At 36.9% G+C, this 20,703-nt stretch overlaps 1 protein-coding gene and 2 pseudogenes across 1 annotated transcript in view; 1 reads left to right on the top strand and 2 right to left on the bottom strand.

Annotated features, from left to right (window-relative positions):
- Positions 1–7,426, bottom strand: part of LOC107145747 (olfactory receptor 150-like) — a 41,591-nt gene extending 34,165 nt beyond the window's left edge. Inside the window, exons 1-2 of the mRNA XM_048795707.1 lie at positions 7,305–7,426; positions 5,690–5,781 (exon numbers count right to left, since the gene is read on the bottom strand). The gene's annotated coding sequence lies outside the window, so the exon portion shown is untranslated. The remainder of the gene's footprint in view (positions 1–5,689; positions 5,782–7,304) is intronic.
- On the bottom strand, positions 3,416–12,613 carry LOC107145646 (annotated as a pseudogene).
- A 4,506-nt stretch (positions 12,614–17,119) lies between these two features.
- Positions 17,120–20,703, top strand: part of LOC107145645 — a 70,164-nt pseudogene continuing 66,580 nt past the window's right edge.

Here is a 20,703-nt window from a genome sequence, read left to right as displayed (position 1 = left end):
ATATATATATATATATATATATATATATATATATATATATATAATCATATTTGTATGACTATGTATATTATATATACAAGTTATATTATAATAATCCATTAATTAAAATAATACTAATAATTGCCATAATTATAATAGTAGAAGGGATATGAAATGAGTAGAACAAGTAGATCAAGGAAAGCAGGAGAGGAGAGAAAGAGAAGATACTGGCAAATGACACTCATCAAATCCTGTAATTTTCATGTTAGATTATGACTAATAAATCTCTCTATATATAATTACAATGTACAACTAAAAATTCTTTTAAAAAATCCCCTAAATCCTAAGAAAAATTCTTTCTTTATTTTATACATCTGAAACATAGTTCGTTAAGCACCTTCCATTAATGCTTGTATTTTGTAATTATTTTCAAGTAAATGTCTTGTTAACACTATTGAGTAGACTTATATCACATCCTCTTCAGATTACATTCCTCTAGATTTGATAATGCTAAAATCCACAATTCTATCTCAAGAAAGTGCTCTGGCTCTTTCTATCCCTTTAATCTATTCTACATGGACTATAGCAACTTGAAAATATTAGCAAAATATAGCAGCAGCAAGGAAAGTGTCAAATTCATGTTACTGATGAAGTGGGAAATACGGTGTCTCATGTAGAATAAAAGCAAAGAACACCGCTAATCAGGAAGGTTATACAAGTGAAGTGTGGTGTGGTGCCTGGGACATGTAAGTTCCTATAAGGAAAATGAAAAGTGACACAGAGACAAAATGCAGAGGCAGGAAAGAAAGATGGCAGAATGGCAGAGAGGTCAAGCTGCCAAGCCTTATTTACATCAATAGGTTACTTTAGGTCATTGGCATCATTAGTACATAGTGTTCATTGTATTACTTGGCAGGTTACAGACTTAGCAACATTATGCAAGGTATTCCTCAGTTATACACTAAGTTGCAATGTGTTAGGAGCTTTGTATAGCTCTCAAGAAAGTTCATTGTATAAAGTTACTGTTATGTGTGCAGGTTTAGGCTCAGTGATACATTATGGTTGTCTAACAAGAGAGTTCCTTTATTCCCAGAGTTGTGTGCCTGGGATCAAGGTTGAGGCTGATAAGACTAACACAGAGCCTCCTCATGAAGAACATGAAGATACAGCAGCCAGGCATCCTGTGTCTTTGCACAGAAGATTTCCCAGCAGCCAGGCATTCTGTGTCTTTGCACAGAAACTTCCTAGCCACCAAGCATGCCACAGTCATGTAGCTATCAGAGACCTCAATCCCAAAAACAGAACCCCTACTGGTTTCTCTTCTTCTCATTATTCACTTAGTAATGATAATACTATTAATAATAATTGAATATACATAAAGATAATGTAATAATACTTGAATACATATGTAATGATAATGGTAATAATAATAGAACATACATACACACACACACGTACACACACCCATATAATGAATGCTTATTATGTTCCAAGAATGGGATCACACTTTTAAAAGTGTGATTTATTTTTTAAGTGTACTAATAAGAATAAGTTACCATTATTATTACTATTCAGATCCACAGATAAGAAACTGAAACTCAGAAACATTAATGAAGCTGCCTAAAGTGCATAGATCCTCCTGCCTCGACCTCCTGAGCCACTGGGATTACAGGCATGAACCACTGAGCCCAGCTAGACAATAGTTTTAATAATAGTTAAGGCTTATTGTTCATTTCCTATGTTCTGGCATTGTCTTGTGTGATCTGTAAACACAATCTCTTTAATTTAATACCGTAAATTTATTAGACAGGTAGTATCTCCCCGATATTTTAAGGTATACAATTTAGTCTCTAAGTGTTTAATCAAAGTAACTGGGGTAACTAAGTTGGTTAAAGATAAGGCTGTATCTCAAATCAAAAACAGTATGACTCCTTCTTTGAGTTATAAAGAAAAACAAATTCATCATTAATTGTAATTTTAAACACTCATTCATAAGCAATTTCATCTAACATTTGTGGTTGTTGTAGTTTCCCAGTACATTTTCATGTTGCTTGGATTGATTATTAAAAAATGTGTAAGATGGTTTGTCTTAACCCAATTTTACAAATATGAACACAGGAACTTAGAGCTCTTTCCTAAGGTTAAACAACAGAAGAGCCCAGGCATTCCCAAGCTTAGCTCAGTTTCCACCATATCACTACTGCTTCCTAGCACGACTGCAGCAGACCCTATGAGAGAGGATTATTATTAATCCATTCATTTTAGGGATTTGGATAAGTGTTCTGTATATCCTTAGAATAATTAGTGTTTCCCTGAACAAAGTATGGGGGAGAGATGGGGAAAAAGGCGGCAGCGGGGGAGGGAATGTGTTAGCTCATGGTCTGTTCATGAGGATCAATCTCACCAGAACATTCAATATATATTTCTCAAGAGAGCTCTCTTGTCATGAAACAATTAGTGGGTAAATTTGCAATCGATTTGCATTATCCTTTTTAGGAATTAAGGCTTCTGAAACCCAGATTGTAGACTTCTACTTCATTCTAAGGTCTGCCATCATCTTGAAGGTTTTCAGCATACCCATGGAGACAGCCTACCCAGTTTCCTGATGCAAAGCTTCTTAACCTCCTCAAATTCAATGACTTTAGCTGTATTTTATCCTTCAATTTTACACTCCCAGACATGATAAGCCTTTTATCATGCAGAATTGTGCCATTTATAAAAAATAAACTAAAAAATCTTACTTTTATAATATTCATTTTTCCAGTTTCTTACATAGACATTCTTATTTTACCTGAACTTTGACCTCATCTAAAATATATAAGTCTTGATTTCTCTATTTTTCCCATATATAAACTTCCTTTCATCTTTATTCTGTATGCAATCTAAATATCAAGTCCAACAGTTGCCACTCCATTACTGATATTTTCAACTCCATATTGTTAATTTGCTTTCATCACACCTATCTAGCAAACTCCCAACATTGAAATTAGCCCAACTCTCTACTTGCTCCATTCTTATGCCAAATCTGCTGAGTAATGCTAACAAGATTCACATATACTATGGTTCTTTTTAGTAGTTTGGTTCCACTACATAAATTGAGATACTGGACCCTCTTCTACACAAATGTTTCTACTTCTCCCTGGGGGAGAAATAGAAACTTTCCAACGAACTTCAGGGGCTATTTTTCTTTTGCTTGAGTCCTCTCTTCTACCACTCCCAGTATCAGGTCATGACAAACACCAGCCATCTGGGAGATCATTTACCATATCATTGATAAATTAGCTTCAGATTTAAACTGGTTTATTTTGGAGGGGATACTGGGGATTGAATTCAGGGCACTCGACCACTGAGCCACATTCCTAGCTCTATTTTGTCTTTCATTTAGAGACAGGGTCTCACTGAGATGCTTAGCTCCTCACTTTTGCTGAGGTTGGCTTTGAACTCAAGATCCTCCTATCTCAGTCTCCTGAGTCTCTAGGATTATAGGCGTGTGCCACTGTGCCTGGCAATAATTTGGTTTTTTGATTCTTCTCTGTACTTCCTATATTCTAATATCCTTCCATATTAAATCTCTCTGCCAGTGGGCCACATTTTAGCTCCTTAGCACAGAAAAAATGTTTAACATTCACCAGACAACCTTGAATGTGGAGGCACAAGGAAAATGAGACAATTTCAGGTTTTCACAAGCTTTTCCTTTAAATAGTATGCTCAGATATCCAGGACACCTAGTCTCTGGGAGTCTGAATGGGATAAACTCACCAGTAAAACACATTCTTGGCCTCCTACAGGCATCATTGTACAGAATTGGCCTTGGAATCTGCCTTAAACACCCCTGAACTGGGTGTTTAAGCTCCTTGTTTATAGCAATAAATTCTGTAAAGGAGCTGATGTCTCCAGATTCAATGCTGATCTTCAACACGTCTTCTTTATCTTTAACTAGGGTCTCACTGAAACCCAAGTCTTTTCTCTGGTCAAGGACTTTTTAGCAAGATGGTGAATGGTGAATCTAAGAGAAAAAATGAAATAAAACATTCTGAGACTTACAGAAAACACCCACAGTTACTTTGGGTTCTAAATGTTAGGAATGGCAAAAGGAAGAAAAGTTCAGAGAAGAGCAGAGACAAGACTGAATGTTTTATAAAGAAAAAAGAAAATGTAGGGAAAAAATTAAAGACAAAATCAAGAAAAGGAACCCAAACAGCAAGGATGACAGAAAAAAGAAAAAGGGAAGAAAAATGAAGAGAAATGTGGCAAAAGAATAGGGAAACTGAATTCTTACTTGGCATCTGGCATGGGTTGTAGAGAAAATGTCAGCTTATGCTTAAAACTCTTGTTCTGGAGCATGTACTTGAGGCATACTTCTCCTGTAGACTCAACTGCCTAAAAATTAGAGAAGAGAAGTGATGGAAGGCAGAAATGACCAAATGATTAGAACAGTGGCACCTCCTCAGCTCAGCACATTAAAATTTCTAAATAGCCATCAGATAGCCCAGGAAGTCAGAGACTTGAAACGATGGGGAAGATGGTGGGCTGGCTCTCCCTGGGATTTGCAGTCTTGCTGAAATGTAAATCTACTTACCAACTTTATTGAAATTGTCAGGGCAGTTGCTAATCTGCCTCACCTGCATTTTACCAATGAGCAGGGCATATATGATTAACCTCTGATCTTTAAACATGGCAGTTGGTTCTGAGGAAAGCATGGTAGCAGGCACACCAAGAGGCAAATTCCAGCTCAGAGAGATACTGCATATAGCTGTAGAGAGTGGTTCAAGGACATAAGAGCCTGATGGAAGAAAGGGAACCAAATAGGCAGAAACAAATAAGGATGAGAAGGATACCCACAATTAACTGAATGTTTATTATGTATCAGGTGCTGTGTGACATAACACATGTTATACCTAATTATTAATACTATCTTGGGATGTGGGTATTCTCTCTTTTGCTTTACACATGAGAAAGCAAAGGTTGAGAGATTTAATAGCATAAATGTGAATGAAGATATACTAGGGGAAGTTGATATCCAGATAATGGAACTAAAGAAGACAGAGCAGCAACAGGGAAAGAAGAGTTTAGAACTGGGTGCAGTGGTGCACACCTGTAATCCCAGGAGCTCAGGAGGCTTAGGCAGGAGGATTGCAAATTCAAAGTCATATTCAGCAAAAAGCAAGGTGCTGAGAAACTCAGTGAGACCCTGTCTCTAACTAAAATACAAAATAGAGCTGGGTATGTGGCTTAGTGATTGAGAGACACTGAGTTCAATCACCAGTACCAAAAAAAAAATAAAGAAAAAGAAAAGAGGAGTTTAGAAATAGAACCAGAGATATCTCCTTGTGTGCATTGATAAGGGACCATCAATTTTCCACTAAAAGAGGTCCTGAAGCACAGGTCTGGAGTCTCAAACATGATAGCCAAAGCTCTTAGTTTCTCTGAATTTGTTCTCAAATACAAAAGACTTAACCTCTTTTAAATTTTTATTTCTGGTCTTCCAACTAATTAGGCCATATTCCAGATGTACAGTGGACACATTTGTATGAGACCACATGTAGCTCTGCTAAGGACAAAGCCCAGGCCTTTGGGAAAACGCACACTGCAGGCACGTTGGGCTCCTGCCCTTACAGCAGTGTCCCCTACCCTGCTGTGTACTTGGTCTGGAGTGCCCATCTCTGGACACAGGGCTTTTCCCTCAGTTTGAACTGCATCCTGTCCTTACCTGTGATGAACTCTGAAGTGCTCCCTGTCACCTGGGCAATGCTTTTTATTAAGCTGGTGGAAATTCCTTCTCCAATGCCAAATGAGAAACATCTGCAATTATAAATAAATGGAGGTAGACATGGGCACTCAAGAGTGGACTTACACAATTAACAAGGAATGGTGACAACTACAGGATAAGTTAATCTACTTCCCTGATGAGAACTGTAATAGAAGCCATTCACTGAACATGTTGTATATTCAGGGAACTTTAAAATAACCTGAAATTAGTAGTAGAATTTAATAATGCTGAATCTCTGGCATCAGGTTTCTCTTCCATTTCCCACATAAAGAACTGGGTACCTGAAAACTTAACAAATCTATCCACATTCATTTCCCAACCAAATGGCCAACATGGCACTAAGCATTATGCTGAGCAGAGCATTACTCTGACAAGGGAAAGAAAATATATAAACTTTTTCTGTGTACCTTCCTGGTACTATTATGGTATAGGATCTGTCCAGGAAGGCCATTCTTAATATGTGGCCTTCTGATTTTCCGTTGAAAAGATCTTACTGTGTCCTAGTTTGTGTGCACCAAAACAAACTGAACCTGTCTGATTTCCCAAATAAATGTATCTATGAACAGAGAATGCCTTGGTAATACTAATATAAACAGCAGGAAAAATAGTTTCCATTGTAAATTAATACTATGGATTTAGATTTACATAACAAGTCTTTTTTCATTTGGGTCAGTGTGAGTCATCATCCTCAAAACTAGTGACATCACATTAGGTTGAATGCAATTAATTTGGTATCATTCTCTCTGAAGGCCAAATTCTGCCAGCGTCTTGATATCCTCACTGCTACTTTTCCAACATGAACTTTGAACTGTCCCCTATGCTATATATATAGTGCTTACATGCATAGTTTTTCATTATTTGCATGTATGAAATAAAAATTTAAATGTTTTTACTGATCAGAAATCTCTACATAGAACTCACTAAAATTTTCTGTGTAGATGAATATAAGATAATAATTATAGTAATAGTAAAAATTTATACAATACATATTTTGTGTTGAGGACAATTCCTGATGTAAACACTGGTATCATGAGGCTGTAGGTTGCAAGTGGCACCATTAGGGTCTGGTCACCCCAGCAAAAATCACATTCAGATTGTTCCTATGTTTCTCGTGGTTAAACTGAACTTTTTAAATTACACTAAATGTTTCAGCAACTTCTCCATCTGTGAAGACAAAAAGCTGTATAAAGAAAGAAAATACACATTAAACTTTAAACTCATCGTAAGGTATCAGAATTTGCTCTTGAAAACTCTAATTGTTTCATTCCAGAGACTCCAGGGCTCTTCAAACAGGCATGCACTTCCCCTGGCACTGCACAGCGTCCTCACAGGTCTGTTTGCAACTCTGGGGATTTTCAGCACCTCCACACACTGACTTTGTCAGAAGCTTTTGGGCAATCCACAAAGGCAGTTCCCCTGTCCATCAGATTGAGTTAAGTATTATAAAATAGAGTCTTCCAATTATACATCACATTTTAAAACTCCTGCAGTGAAGCTCAGGGATTGATTTTTTCATTTCCCTGCGTCCTTCTGTTAAGTCTGTTCCAATTCCTACCCGTAGGGGGTGACCAGTGATGGAGGGCTTCCTGTAAATGTTCTGAAGTGGTGCCAAGATTTCAGTGCCCCCTAGGTCCTTGCTCATGAGCTTAATTCTCTTCACCACCTCCTCCATTGTTTTCTGAGTAGAGTTCACACTCTTCCTGAAAGAGACAAATACAGGGATAGAACAGAAGTTGGACATTGCACATAGTTGAGAAATCCAAATCAAATAGTAATCCCACCTGAAATCCCCAAAGCATAGATGAATTCTCCAGTAATATCTTTAACAATCTAATCCCTTTCTTTAAAGGATTAATTTTCTGGTCTTTACAGAAACTTATGGAAAGAATTTCTCATAGGAAGATCCAAATTGATAGTTGTTGAAATAGCAGCCTATAGGCAAACTCTTGAGCAGCAGAATCAGTGTTTCCTGAAGGGTAGAGAGGGTAAGGATAGAGTGAGAGGACCTTCTCAGACCCTGCCAAGCCAACTCTTGGGGCTGTAGCCTGTCGGCTTGGTTTCATGCCACATTACCTTCCAAGGCCTCAGAGTGGTCGTACTAGCTGCTGCTCAGGTGGAGAATAGACCTACACCTCCAAATGCACCCCACTTTAACTCCTCAGATTCATCCTCACTTGTCTACCTGACTCAGAAGAAGAAACTAGATTTACTTGGGCTGCCTCTATGCGTGACTGAGACTGGTTCTGGTTATTCATGGTGCACCACATACTTCCTGAGCAGTCCATAAGGAAGACAAATTCTCCACAGGTCACACAGATGCCTCATCTTCAGGAATGTCTGGATAGAAACTCACCATGACAGAAGGATCTCCCTATACAAAATGGATAAAGATCCTGCGAGAAAAAAGGGCAAGAATCTTAAAGCATCCAGGAATCAATTATAGTGAACTCAATAATGAACAGAAAAATCTCAAATCTAAATTTCTGTGTTTGATTCTTATGCAGTATTAGCTAATAAAGGGCTTTGGCATGTGAGGCATAAAAAAGTAAGGGAAGAATAATCAACCCTTTAAACAGTGTCCCTGGAAGCTATTTTCCTGGAAGCTTAGCAAATGAGTGAGACAGAATTAAATCCTTAGAAGCCTGAGATTCAATATGACTATGGAACCTGTTTCAGTTTAATCCTTTATTCATGGGATACTCTACTAATCAAACAGGCTACTGAATATAGTAGGTATCATTCACAAAATATTTGATAAAGACTAATTGAAAAAATGATGTATATACAATCCAGACATCTGGTTATACAATGCAGCATTGTTTTGATGAGTAAGGTAGATTCCTTTCTGTGACAAGGGTTTTGTTGGGCTGCCACTGTCCTGAGACGTCAGAAAGGTTGAATAAGAATGATGGGAGTTAGTACATATGAACTGTTCAGAATACCACAAGATACATGGTGAGCACTGCATGTGTATTGTCTACTATAATTCTTTCAGCCTCCTTCAAATTATCTTTAACTTCACCAATCTTGGCTTCCTTGTTTTCAAACAAGGTTTTTCAAACCTTAACCCTACCCCTTGCTATCCCCAGTTTCCTCATCTGAAAAATCAAGGTATATAATATCTACTTAATATGATTGTTTTGTTGGTTAAGTAATACAATACCCTTATGAAACTTAGCTGAGGACTCAACTCATATTTAACTCTTAATAATTTTATAAAATTATTTCTAAAAGTTATTTTTATACAGTTATTTTTTAATTAAATTTTAATTTTAAAAAGACATCATTCCCTTAATATAGTAAATTCTTCTAAATTTTTAAAAAATATGTTGTGCTTTCCCCTCTATACTGGTATGCTTCATGAGGCACAACAATAAAACGTTTTTATTGAGCCAGGTTGCCATTCCAAGATTTCATTTGCTTCCTTGTGGTTAAGTGTACAGCAAATCAAATCGACCAAATATGTGAGCTGCAAAGCTGCACCTGAATATCATTGCTGGAAGAGATTCATGAGACTGATAAGTATGTCCTTGATGTCCCTCTTTGGGCTATAGAACTGACCATGAGAGTAGATAAGAACATCTGAATGGGGCCTAGAAAAATATCAGACAAGAAAAGAGACAGAGATCTCAATCCTTAAATTGAACATTATGAAATAATGTTCTGAGAACCAATCACTAGTAACATATTTCACAGGTCTAAAGAGCTCACCAATAGGAATCAAACACAGATAACTAATGTACAAGGCAGAGAGTGCAGCTTCATGAGAGATGAACTGGTTATAGCAAACATTTTTGAGGTTGGGACCTCATCATGGACAGCTGGCCCTAAGGAATTATGGTTGCCAAGTGAGGCCACCCAAAGAATGCCACTTTGCAAGTTCAAGTGTATGAAATTACCTTGGCCACACATCAGTAATGAGAGCCTGGGATGGCTTGTGGAAACTGACTCCAGAGAACTGTCTTCACAGCGGTTGTAGTTGTATAAGCATGAGTCTAGTCCCAACCATGTCACTGTGAATGTGACTGTCCCCAACAATACCTCCATTCTAACCATGTGGAAAATGCTGCTAAGTGGAGGTATCTTTCCAGTAATACTTTATGGTCCCTGCACCCCAATACAGGCAGCCAGGAAGGCCCAAGAGAACAATAGACTGACTTGGTTGTACCAATTTTTGTTATTATGAAAAGCACATATGTGTTCAGGAAGATTTAGATAATAAGAAAAATTAGGGAAAAGTAAGAAACTGAACTTATTAAGACACTAAACAGTATTAGAAATTAATAATTAGGGCTTTATAAAATTTTAGAGATGAATACTGGTGATTGTGGTGAAAGATAAATTAATTAAGGTCACAGAACTGTCCACTTGAAATATTTAAGGTGTTAAATTTTATTATTTGTCACAATTTAAAAAAAGAAAGAATTTCAGGAATATTACAGGTAGGTATGAAGAATCTATCAATAATGGTTATTCACTGGAATATAAAAAGAAATTAAGAAACCAAACATTGTCTTAATCTAATCCCAATGACTATGTTCATACTTCCTTTTTTAAAAAATGTTTTTTTCCTATGGCATATGTTATTTTATAGTGGTAACCTGCTTGTGAGACTTATTTATTACTTCCAGTTACATGGAGGCCTTTCTTCCAAATTATTCCAAAATGCCAATGTATAATATTTCAGTAGCTACATATTAACTTATCACATTAATGAGGGCACAGCATAGTGAATGAAATAATTTAAATCATTTAACACTTGATGTTATTAAAATTGTTATTAAAGTGTATCCAGTGCATATTTTTATTTGTATTTAGATTTATTTCCTTAGGTAACATTCCAAAAATTGCAGTTACCAAATTGAGCATTTATTTCGATATATATGGCAAAATTTGTCTTGAAAAGATCGACACAGAACATTTTGTTCACAAGTGCCAAACTCACTATACCTTTTGTAACATGAAGCATTATACTTGCAAATCTTTGATATTTTAAAATATAAAGATGTCATATGCTCATTTTTATTTGCATTTATATCTGGACTGCTCACTGTTGCATGTATATAAATGCCTGTATTTTCTGTTATGAATTATTTGTTCACATTATTCATCTAACTACTACTTAAACTTGCCTATAAGACAATGCCACAGCGTACTCCCAAGCCAATCTCTTTGCATGCTGCAGTGAAGCTCTTTCAATATTTCACTTGAGTAGGTTTAGCTGCTATTGGATAGAAAATGGAAGTGAGGATATTTGAGAGTGATTCTAAGACAGTCATCTGCCAAAAAGTGAGTACAAAGGGAGAAAAAAAATACCTGGCTTCTTCTCAGGCATCCCCATCTCCTCAGATACTCAGGGGCTGTGTACTTCTCTGTAGTAAATCAGGAGTTCCACATCCCTGTTAAACTTGTGTTCTTCAGCCAAGGAAACCTGAGTTGGGGACTATCAAGGGAATCAGGTTATAACCCACTCTCTGCTGCCTGGATCTGAGGTCAGAGCTGAGGGCCACAAGCTTCCTCCACCAGTGAGCATGACCAGGAGCAGAGGGAGAATCAGGAGAAGACTCAGCACATTAAACCTGGGTGAGGAGGGAGCACAGTGCATCCCCTCTGGGTTAATAGGGAAAAGTAAGGACCACCTGGGAAGGGCTGGACAAAGTCAAGACCCAAGGAATAGGGTCCTGGCAACAACAGTCCTCTCTTACTGATTATCTGAGCAGAAGTCTTATCATCTGCAAGGAACTCAACAGCACTCAAGGGGCAGTTGGAGTGGACCCTCTGGATGCCATGCTGGGAGCTGATGGTGGCAACCATGCTGATTGTGTAGGGCCATTCCTCCAAGGGGACTAGAGGAGTTTTCATATCAAGGCAACTGTCTTTAAGATGTTCTACAAAAAATTACTTTCATTCTGTTTTCCTGTCTAATAGTTTTGGCACACCCCAAAATGAAGAAAAAAAAATCCCCTATTATGCCACCCCAGTATTCAAAGGGGAGAAGGTCTCACCAGGGATTTAGGATGGCTGGGAGCACATAGCGTAGGGCCCCATCAACGTCCAAGGGCAGCTCCTGAACATACCTCAGGGTGAACTCCACATTTGACCCAGGCTGGAGGTTCCCCACATTGCAACAGATCTGGAGTATGAGTCCTCCTCCAATAAGTAGGCCTCCTGACCCTGGGATATGGCATCCTCATAGCTGTGTTGGGCCTAAGGAAAATAGGAGGGATGGGAAAGAAAGGTAACAACGAATGAGAAGACAGGACTGCAGAAAATAAAGACTGTTAGAGAAAGAAATTAATGGGTCTTCTCAATTACACAGCTGGAGTTTGAATGCCTCTAATTGATTTATCCCTAAATGATTTCAGGAAAATCAGAATTTAGATGTGAGTGAAGGGAAAAGAATCCAACACCAGCAATTTTTGTGAAGGTGCATTTGAATCAGATCTTAAAGAATTCACATTAATCATTAAGGTTAAAGGAAGGGAGAAGACAAAGAACCCATCTCCTGTACCTCCATCTTGTCCTGTAATTCTGCCACAATTTTCTTCCCATCCACCAAGTCCTCGAAGCTAAAGACATCAAAGTCTTCATCCATTGGGTACATAAAGGAGGCTTCCAAAGGGACTTTCTCCTCATTCTCACAGTTTAAGTTTGCAGACACACTGGCCACAAACTCATGGATGGACAATGTTACAGAGAAGTTCTTCAGTGCCACTGGGGATAGGTCAGGTTTCAAGAGTTCCACAAGCTATAATAGAAGACCTCTTGCAGGTCAGGGATTGGGCTAGCACTGGTACACAAGGGTTGGACATCAGGCTTACCTGGCTCCTGTTGGAGAGTGATTAGGCCGCAGGAGTCCTCCATGTTGACACGGTGATCTGAGGAAAAGACACATCATGAGCAGAGTGACATATTGGGAGATATGCATCCAAATATTAGTACATTATGAGCCTCCCTCTTGCACAAGAATACATTCAGGAAGTTATGGTTGGATCTAGAACAAAAGGAGGAGGGAAAGGGGACAGAGTCTGATAGTTTGGCTCCTTCTAAATGACAACCCTCCCCAGGAGTGGGGGTGGGTGATGCTGTATGATTCAACAAGGTTCACTAAACAGGAAATTTTAAAACCCTTGAGGCTACTTAAAACAGCAATTCCACTTTTTCAAAAGCTCAAAGTGCGTTTAATACACTGTTCCCTTGGGAATATTGAATGGATCCCATGGTAGAACAAAATGAGAATTTTAGCAGTTTAAGAGCAGACAGGCTGTGGTTTTGCACACTAACACATAGCATCTCTGCTTACTGACATTTAACCATAGAGATTTGAAGCGGCTAACAAGTAGCTGTAACAGATAACTGCAGTAACAGAAGCTGGAAAAAAGTAGTGGGAATAGAACAATCCCCCTTTAGGCTTAGTGCCATAAAAATCCCTACGCTATGTGAGCTGAGTCCCTAGATTGTTGACAAACTTATACCTATATAAGAAATGTAGAATGCACCTTCCAATAGAATTGCACCAACTCCCTTACCTTGATGTACCCCAAATTTGCTTAAGTATAAGAGTATAAGCCCTATTATGCTTGGGGCTTAGACATTGGCAATTATCCCTCTGAGCTGTGGTGCTACTAATAAATTATTGCTTCCAGATCTTCGTATTCTGACCCTCATTTCCCACTATACTATCATAACCTTAATCTCCCTTGAAATTTGGTATTATCTTTCCAAAATAATAACCATCAGACCTTCATTTCACACTTGGATTGATATATGCAAAGTTCCTACATTAGTATTTTTAAACTGGAACAGATACCAGGATTGTTGCTGTTGTCATTTTACTATTATTCAATAAATATTTATTGTTAATCATTATGAATCATTCTATTCAGACCCCCATGTAAGAAGCATCTTAAGTCTCCTAGACCTTGTACCATATGCCTTGTGACTTTTCTTTTACATGTCACAGTTCTTTTTTTAATTGCTATATCCAAATTATTCTAGTATTCAAGTAGTGTACATGCAACATGTCCCACATTTTAAATCAGACTGTCCTAAACATTCCTATCAAATTTTATAATCATTTTGGAGGTACATTCCATGTAATTTGATACATATCAACAGAGATACATCTTATGTACCAAAAGCATGATTTAATGGCAATTCTTTTATCCAGGGGGCCCACAGGTGGGTTTGATCCTAATGCTGAATCCTCATGCTCCTGGGAGTCATTTTGAGTCCATTCTGCACTGGATCATGTGCTAGCTTGCCTCTCCCTGATCTGACACAGTGTGACTTGGTCTGCCATCTCCAGGACCAACAGGGTCTTTAACTAAAAATAAGACTTAAAGAGTTAAAATGGCACCAACTGGAGCTCAGAGCATGCTGGAGAACAATAGCACACATGTGCTTATCCAGAGCCCTGGATAGAATATAGAGAATGCCATGCTTACCTAAGGGACCTGCAGGCACGAAAACAGGGGCTCTTTCGAGGAACAGCTTTCCTTCTGGAACGATCCCTGCCCAAGCTTTCTGAAGCATTGGGTAAAAATATTTGTAAACTCACTATACTGATCCAAATAATTATTTAAAGCACATATTAGGGTGATGATTTTGCTAGTGATGAAATACTTGTCTACAACAAATAAGACCTAGAGTTAGATCCACAGAATCACAAACATGCACACATACCCACCGACACACACGCCCACACCCAGAACAACAAACAAACATAACCTCCACTTTAACAAAATTGGAAATCATGCTCATGCTGATTATCCATGTGATATCACTTGTATTTCCTATGCAACAAGCCCTGCTATATAAATCCACAGCAATAACCAGGTTCCTCATTCCAAATCTGTTATTACAGACAATTGAATAAAAACAGTGCTTTGTAAAACACCCCACATGTTAAAGCAACACAAGAGGAAAGTAGCAGGTTAGAGAAGAGGAGAACATGCTGAGGAAAAGGGCTTCCAGGATGATCCCTAAGTGGGATAGGTAGAAGAGTCTGGGCTAAGTCAGAGAAAGAACATCTAATAACACCCACAGGAAACTTAAGGCAGTAGATTCACACAGGACCAAAGCAAACCAAAGACTGAGAAAAATCCAAGCTCTCAGCTACCCAGGAGAGAGAGCTTCTCTCTCAGCCTGGGAGCTCTGTCTGGACAGGATATCAGAGATGTAAGAGTCTGACAGAAGCAGTCACAGGCAGGCAGGGAGGGGAAGAGCAAGAGAATCCAGTAGACCACACCCTAACAGCCTGTTATGAGAAGTGGAAAACCTGGGCCAGCCNATTAAATCTGGATCAAAGAAGTTCATATCAATATAGAAAAATCTATGTAGCGTATATATGTGTATGAAAGACTCAGTTTGATTTGGTCTTTGTGATGTATTTGTCATGGCAATTTTTTTCTTCTTGCATCTGTGAAATGAGGATAGTGGTATAGCTAATTCCCTGGGTTGTTTTTAAGATCTAATTGATCTTAATGCATGTGAAAGTAAACACACACACACACACACACACATACATATACATAAAGAGTAAAGCAATGCATAAGAAGAAGAACAAATTTGATTTTATCAGTAGTAAACAATAATACATATATATATATATATATATATATATATATGACTAATTATGAGAAAGGATGGTCTATTTCTCTGGATAGAAATCATATGTATATAATATTTATATATTTTATATATATTATATATTTCATATGTTTATGTATATATATTTTTTCCCTCAGCTACATCTTCACTTTATTGGCTGAAGTTTCTGGCAACAGGAGAAAAAAGCTGGAAAAATGAGCAGCATTCATCCTCTGATCTAGCTGAGTCACAAGCTTAGAAAAAGAAGTCTGCTGCAGACCAGACACAGAATCTGCTTGGAAGGACAGAATCAGGGGATACATATATGTTGCTGGTTATTGTAAAGAGAAATAGGTCAAATGACCCTGAACCTGGCACAATAACAAGTAAACAGACCTTTATATTTATTAAATCATGGGTGCATTATATTTTGAGTTTATTCACATTTGTTCAAATACAGTCAATAGTTTTACACTTTTCAGATAAAATATTTAATGAGTCCAATGATCAAACTTTTATTAGAGAAACATATAATTCATTCTTTTAGTCAACATGTATTTACTGGGCTTCTATACAAAACAGAAGATACTATTCTGCACATTGGCATTTGGCAAAAAAAAGACAAATTCTTCTCCATTTGGAGCTTATATTATAAATGGAGGGAAAAATCAATAAACAAACAAATAAGCATAAAGTAAATATCTGATGGTAGAAGTGCATCAAGAAACTGAAACCAGCATGCATGGCTCAGCTAATGAACATGTTCTGAAACATATTTCATTGGGCAATTTCTTTATTATTTATCAAAAGTGTACTAACACAGACCCAAAAGTCCATGTCAATTACAGGACATGGGCCCTTGATGTAATCAAGATATGCATCAAACATAAGATGTATGAGGCTCCTGCTGGTATATAGTAAGGTTTTCTTTTCCTAAATGGTTTTTATAGTTGTACACTATAAACAATGGTAAAGAATATAATATGGTAAATGTATAAATCAATAACATAGTCATTTATCATCTCTGACAAATACTATGTAGCTTCCATAATTTATTGTGCCCTTCTTGTATGTGACTGACAGCACAATAGGTTCATTTATACAGCATTACATATGATGCATCCTTCTATGACATTAGGATGGGTATGACACCACAGAGAAATAGAAATCTTTCAGCTTTATAATTATTTTATGGGACACCATTAAAGATGTGCTATTGCCTGTGGACAGAAACCCTTTTATGCAATACATGAGTGTAGTACATTACAGAACAAATAGAGGCTACTTCAGATGCGGAATCTCCACATCAAAGTCTGTTCTTGTGCTTTGGCCTTGATAGGTATTTTTGAACATTGATCCTCACCTTCTTTTCATATTAGTAGGTATCCTAAGTGAAACCAAGTCTATGGCTATTCCAAAATAAAACATTTTCCCATCTTTCTTAAATCCAGTGTCACCTTATGATTAAGTTCTGGCCCATGGGAAACAAGAACCACAAGAAGTAAGAAAATAAGTAGAAATTGAAAATAATCACAGGACAGGCCAAATCCTGACATCTATAGAGAACAAAGGGTGTCCATGAGATATGAACCCAACACAGAAAAATGGGATGGTCAGGAAGGATTCCAAAGCTTTTTGATATCCAATATCTTGAAAAGAAACTTGATGACTGTGCACTATTTTGTAATACCCAAACTCCCTGAACATTCAGTATTTAATTGCTTATGCTCAGAGGGTTCCTGCTTCAGCATATATTATGAATAAGGCTTCAGAGGGATCATGAAAAGGCAGGAGGTACAGTTTTTAACTCCAAGAATAGAAGATGATCAGTTGCAAGCAAGTGTGAGGATGTTCAATACCCAACCTATCTATTCTACATGAAGAAGTAGACCACATGATATTTTAATGAATATCTAAATTCTTTTCATTTGGCCTGGAGTCTAGCGCCAAAAACAAATTCATTGCAACAATTGCTCTCTTGGGTTATTAAAAAAGGTTTAAATTTGGTTTTGGTCAAAAGCAATCATTTTAGAGCATTTGAAAATTTGATTATGATAATAAATCATAATAAATTTGGTATTCTAGAGATACAACTATGAACATATTCTTCTGTATCTGTATAGTATACTTACAAATCTGTTAAGGTAGATCAATTTTAAATATTCTTACCACAAATACTCTTTTTAAATACAAATTTTTACAATGCAGAAAACACAAAAATGTTATATTTAAAGATTTTAGTTTTGTGACTCTAAGGTTTCATGAATTGCATAGTTAGAAATGTTTAAATATACTATATATACATCTTTATATAAGATGTGACTTTCCAAAGAACACAAAAATAGGAAGGTGGAGTGTGATTGTGACAGACACAATACCAGAACACTCTTTGTCACCAAATCACATTGTACTCAATGAGTTAACCCCACCGGGAATACCTCAGATGGGGGGAATGAAGACTTTTCTCTAAGGTATCTTCTTTGTCATCTTCACCCTGCTTGGAGATGATTGATCTTTATAGCATTCCTTTCTTCTTCTACTATTGAAAGTCCCATGTATTTATTCTTGGGATTTCTATCTATTTTTGACATGTTGTTCCCATCTGTAACAAATAGGATGTATTTTATCTCCCTGGCCTGAGCCACACCATCTCTTACAGAAGTTGTGAATACTTGCACATTATTTTACCCCAATACAATTGTCCACGTATAAATGGACATTGGAAACAATGTCCACCTAAATGTTAAAATATGTAATCCTATTTGTGGGGATTTGAATAACTTTCATTTTATTTTTTGTGTTTTTTTACTGTTTTGCAATGAGTTTGCAACATTTACTTTTTAAAAAGCTGTTTTCAAGAGAAGGAAAGAATATTTCAGACTGGGGTCAAATGAGAATGATAAGGAAATCTAAAAAAATGAAGTGGAAAAAAATACAGAGTAATTACTCCTGAGGAAGAAAAGCAGAGTCATTTCGAAACCCAGTGGTGTAGTAGTAATTATGTTGGTTCTACATTATGCCTAAACTCATTTACAAGAAAATGTTCTAAAGCCACAGAGTGGGGTTTATTATTCTCCTACCCATTTGTTGCTCTCCTCTGTTGGTTCCTACCTTGTAAGCATTCCTAGAGGGCATCTGTGGGAGGCCCATCCAGATAAGAGAATTGAAATCTGGTTTTAGTGTACTGTCATACATAGAAACTTAAGTAAATAAACATCTGCTCTGATGCTATCATATGAAGCTAATGCCAGGCTTTTGCCCTTTGCCAATTGCATTTTTTTTAATTTTGTGTCTATTTTTCTCCTTTTTTCCTGAACAAATATCTCAAAATTCTGTAGTTCAGGGATCTTATTTATAAGCCATAAAGAGGAAGAAAAGTACTGTGCATTTTCTCTGGTATAGGAATTATTAAAAATTTGAACTAATAGAAGTGGAGAGTAGAAAGGGGTTTATCAAGGACTGGGGCTTGCTAAAAGGGAATATTGATCAAAGGACGCTAAATTTCAGTTAAATAGGGGAAACATGTTCAAGAGATCTATTGCACAATAATATGATTAGAATTAATAAAATTGTACTGTAGCCTTTAAAATTTTTGAGAGTAGATTTTAAATGTTTTCACTACAAAAAAAGGTAATCCATATATTAATTAGCTTGATTTAGTCATTTCATAAGATAATAAAACATTAATAGTTACCTAATTAAAATGAATCGTCTCTTTTTTGATAAGAAAATAATTCTTCATGCCAGTCATGGTGCTCCAAAATTTAAAGATAATCAAGGATTGGACTGGGGGTGTGGCTCAGAGGTAAGGTTTCTGCCCAGTATATGCCAGGCCCTGAGTTTCCTCTCTCATACTGAAAAGGAAAAAAAAAAAAAGAAAGAAAGATAAATAGGATAGTATAATTATCTAGTTTTACATCATTTTATCATTTGTTTAGTATGTAAGAAAAACATTATTAATTTTTAATAATGATTCCAGATTCCAGATGTTTTCAGAGTGGTGTAGCTATCTAAGGCACTATATGCACTAAAACTTGATCAGAAACTTCACAGACAAAAGTCCTGAAAAACAAGCCAAATGCCAGCTCCTTCCATGATTTGGGGCATTTATAAACAACAGTGGCATCAACAACAACAACAAAAACTCTCTTTATTACTTACTTTTTCCTATCTCTGTAGATTTCATCAGAATTTTGAAATCTAAATAAGACTGTACAATATTTTTCTCCCAGAGATAGTTTACATTTCTTGAGCCAAGGGAATATGTCTAACCCATTTTACAGTTCACTTGCTATCTCTCTTAGCAAGTGATTAATATATGGCATAATTTGGACTCTAGATATTTGTTGGAATAAGTGGAATTCATGTACATGTAAATAAACAAATGAATAATTGTATTCATTGAAGCATTAGGTCTGGTACCCTCTACCCAATATTTATTGAATATTCATAACATTAACATGGAAGACACAATATATGCCACTTAGTACACAAGGCAGACATTTCAAGTAATAGCTTCAAACTCATAATGGCCCTTCAGCATATTTTCTACTTGTCTGTCTAGGCAGTAGCCCCTCTCCATACCATTGAGCACTGCCCATATTTGTTCCCCTGGACCCTGGACCCTGAACATAGGGCAAGCGTATGACTTAACCAAGGACATTGTACTGAATTTTAAGTTGAGTTCCACAAAAGCAGAGGGCTGTGAACCTGAGTCATTGCACAGCCTTGCTGTAAAGCTGCTTCATAAAACTCTAAGGGCCCTGGAGCTGCCTTGTTCCCACACTTACTGGGCCTAGCTTTTCATCAGTTTCTTTAATTCTCTCAGCTACTGCAGTTGCTATTGCAATAGGTCAATTCTGGCAGTATTGTGGAGTAAGATAATGTATAAATGATCTATTAAAAACATTAGCACATAAAAAAGCACTAAATAAAAACATGTATACGTAAGTATGTGCTATATAGGTATCAGATCAACCTTTTATTCCACAAAGTATATTTTACAAAGGAAATTATAATAATCTCTCTCTCTTTCTCTTCATCTCACTTTCTCATTTCTGAGCTCCAATTATACCAAGTACTTAATTGCACTCTTGCACAATGAGGTTCCTGACTTGAAGGATTAATTCCCAAAGGAAAACAAGGTTATTAAAATCTCCTGTGTTTATGAATTGTTGCAGTTCCTGGAGTCAGACAGGAAATGACTGTAAGGGAACTGGAGTACCCTTAGATATGTGGCATTCTACATGAAAGTAGCTAAAAAAGAGAGTAATTCAGGATCCTTATTAGCAACCTGTAGGCTGCTGGTAATTGAGGCAGGGGAAGCTTCTTTCTTCTAGTAGGGAGGAAACAAAAACAACATT

This window comes from Marmota marmota, unplaced genomic scaffold, assembly GCF_001458135.2.
Source record: "Marmota marmota marmota unplaced genomic scaffold, marMar, whole genome shotgun sequence".
Lineage (NCBI taxonomy): Eukaryota > Metazoa > Chordata > Mammalia > Rodentia > Sciuridae > Marmota > Marmota marmota.
Note: the sequence above shows the minus strand (reverse complement) of the source record. Positions and strands in the feature narration are given on the sequence as shown.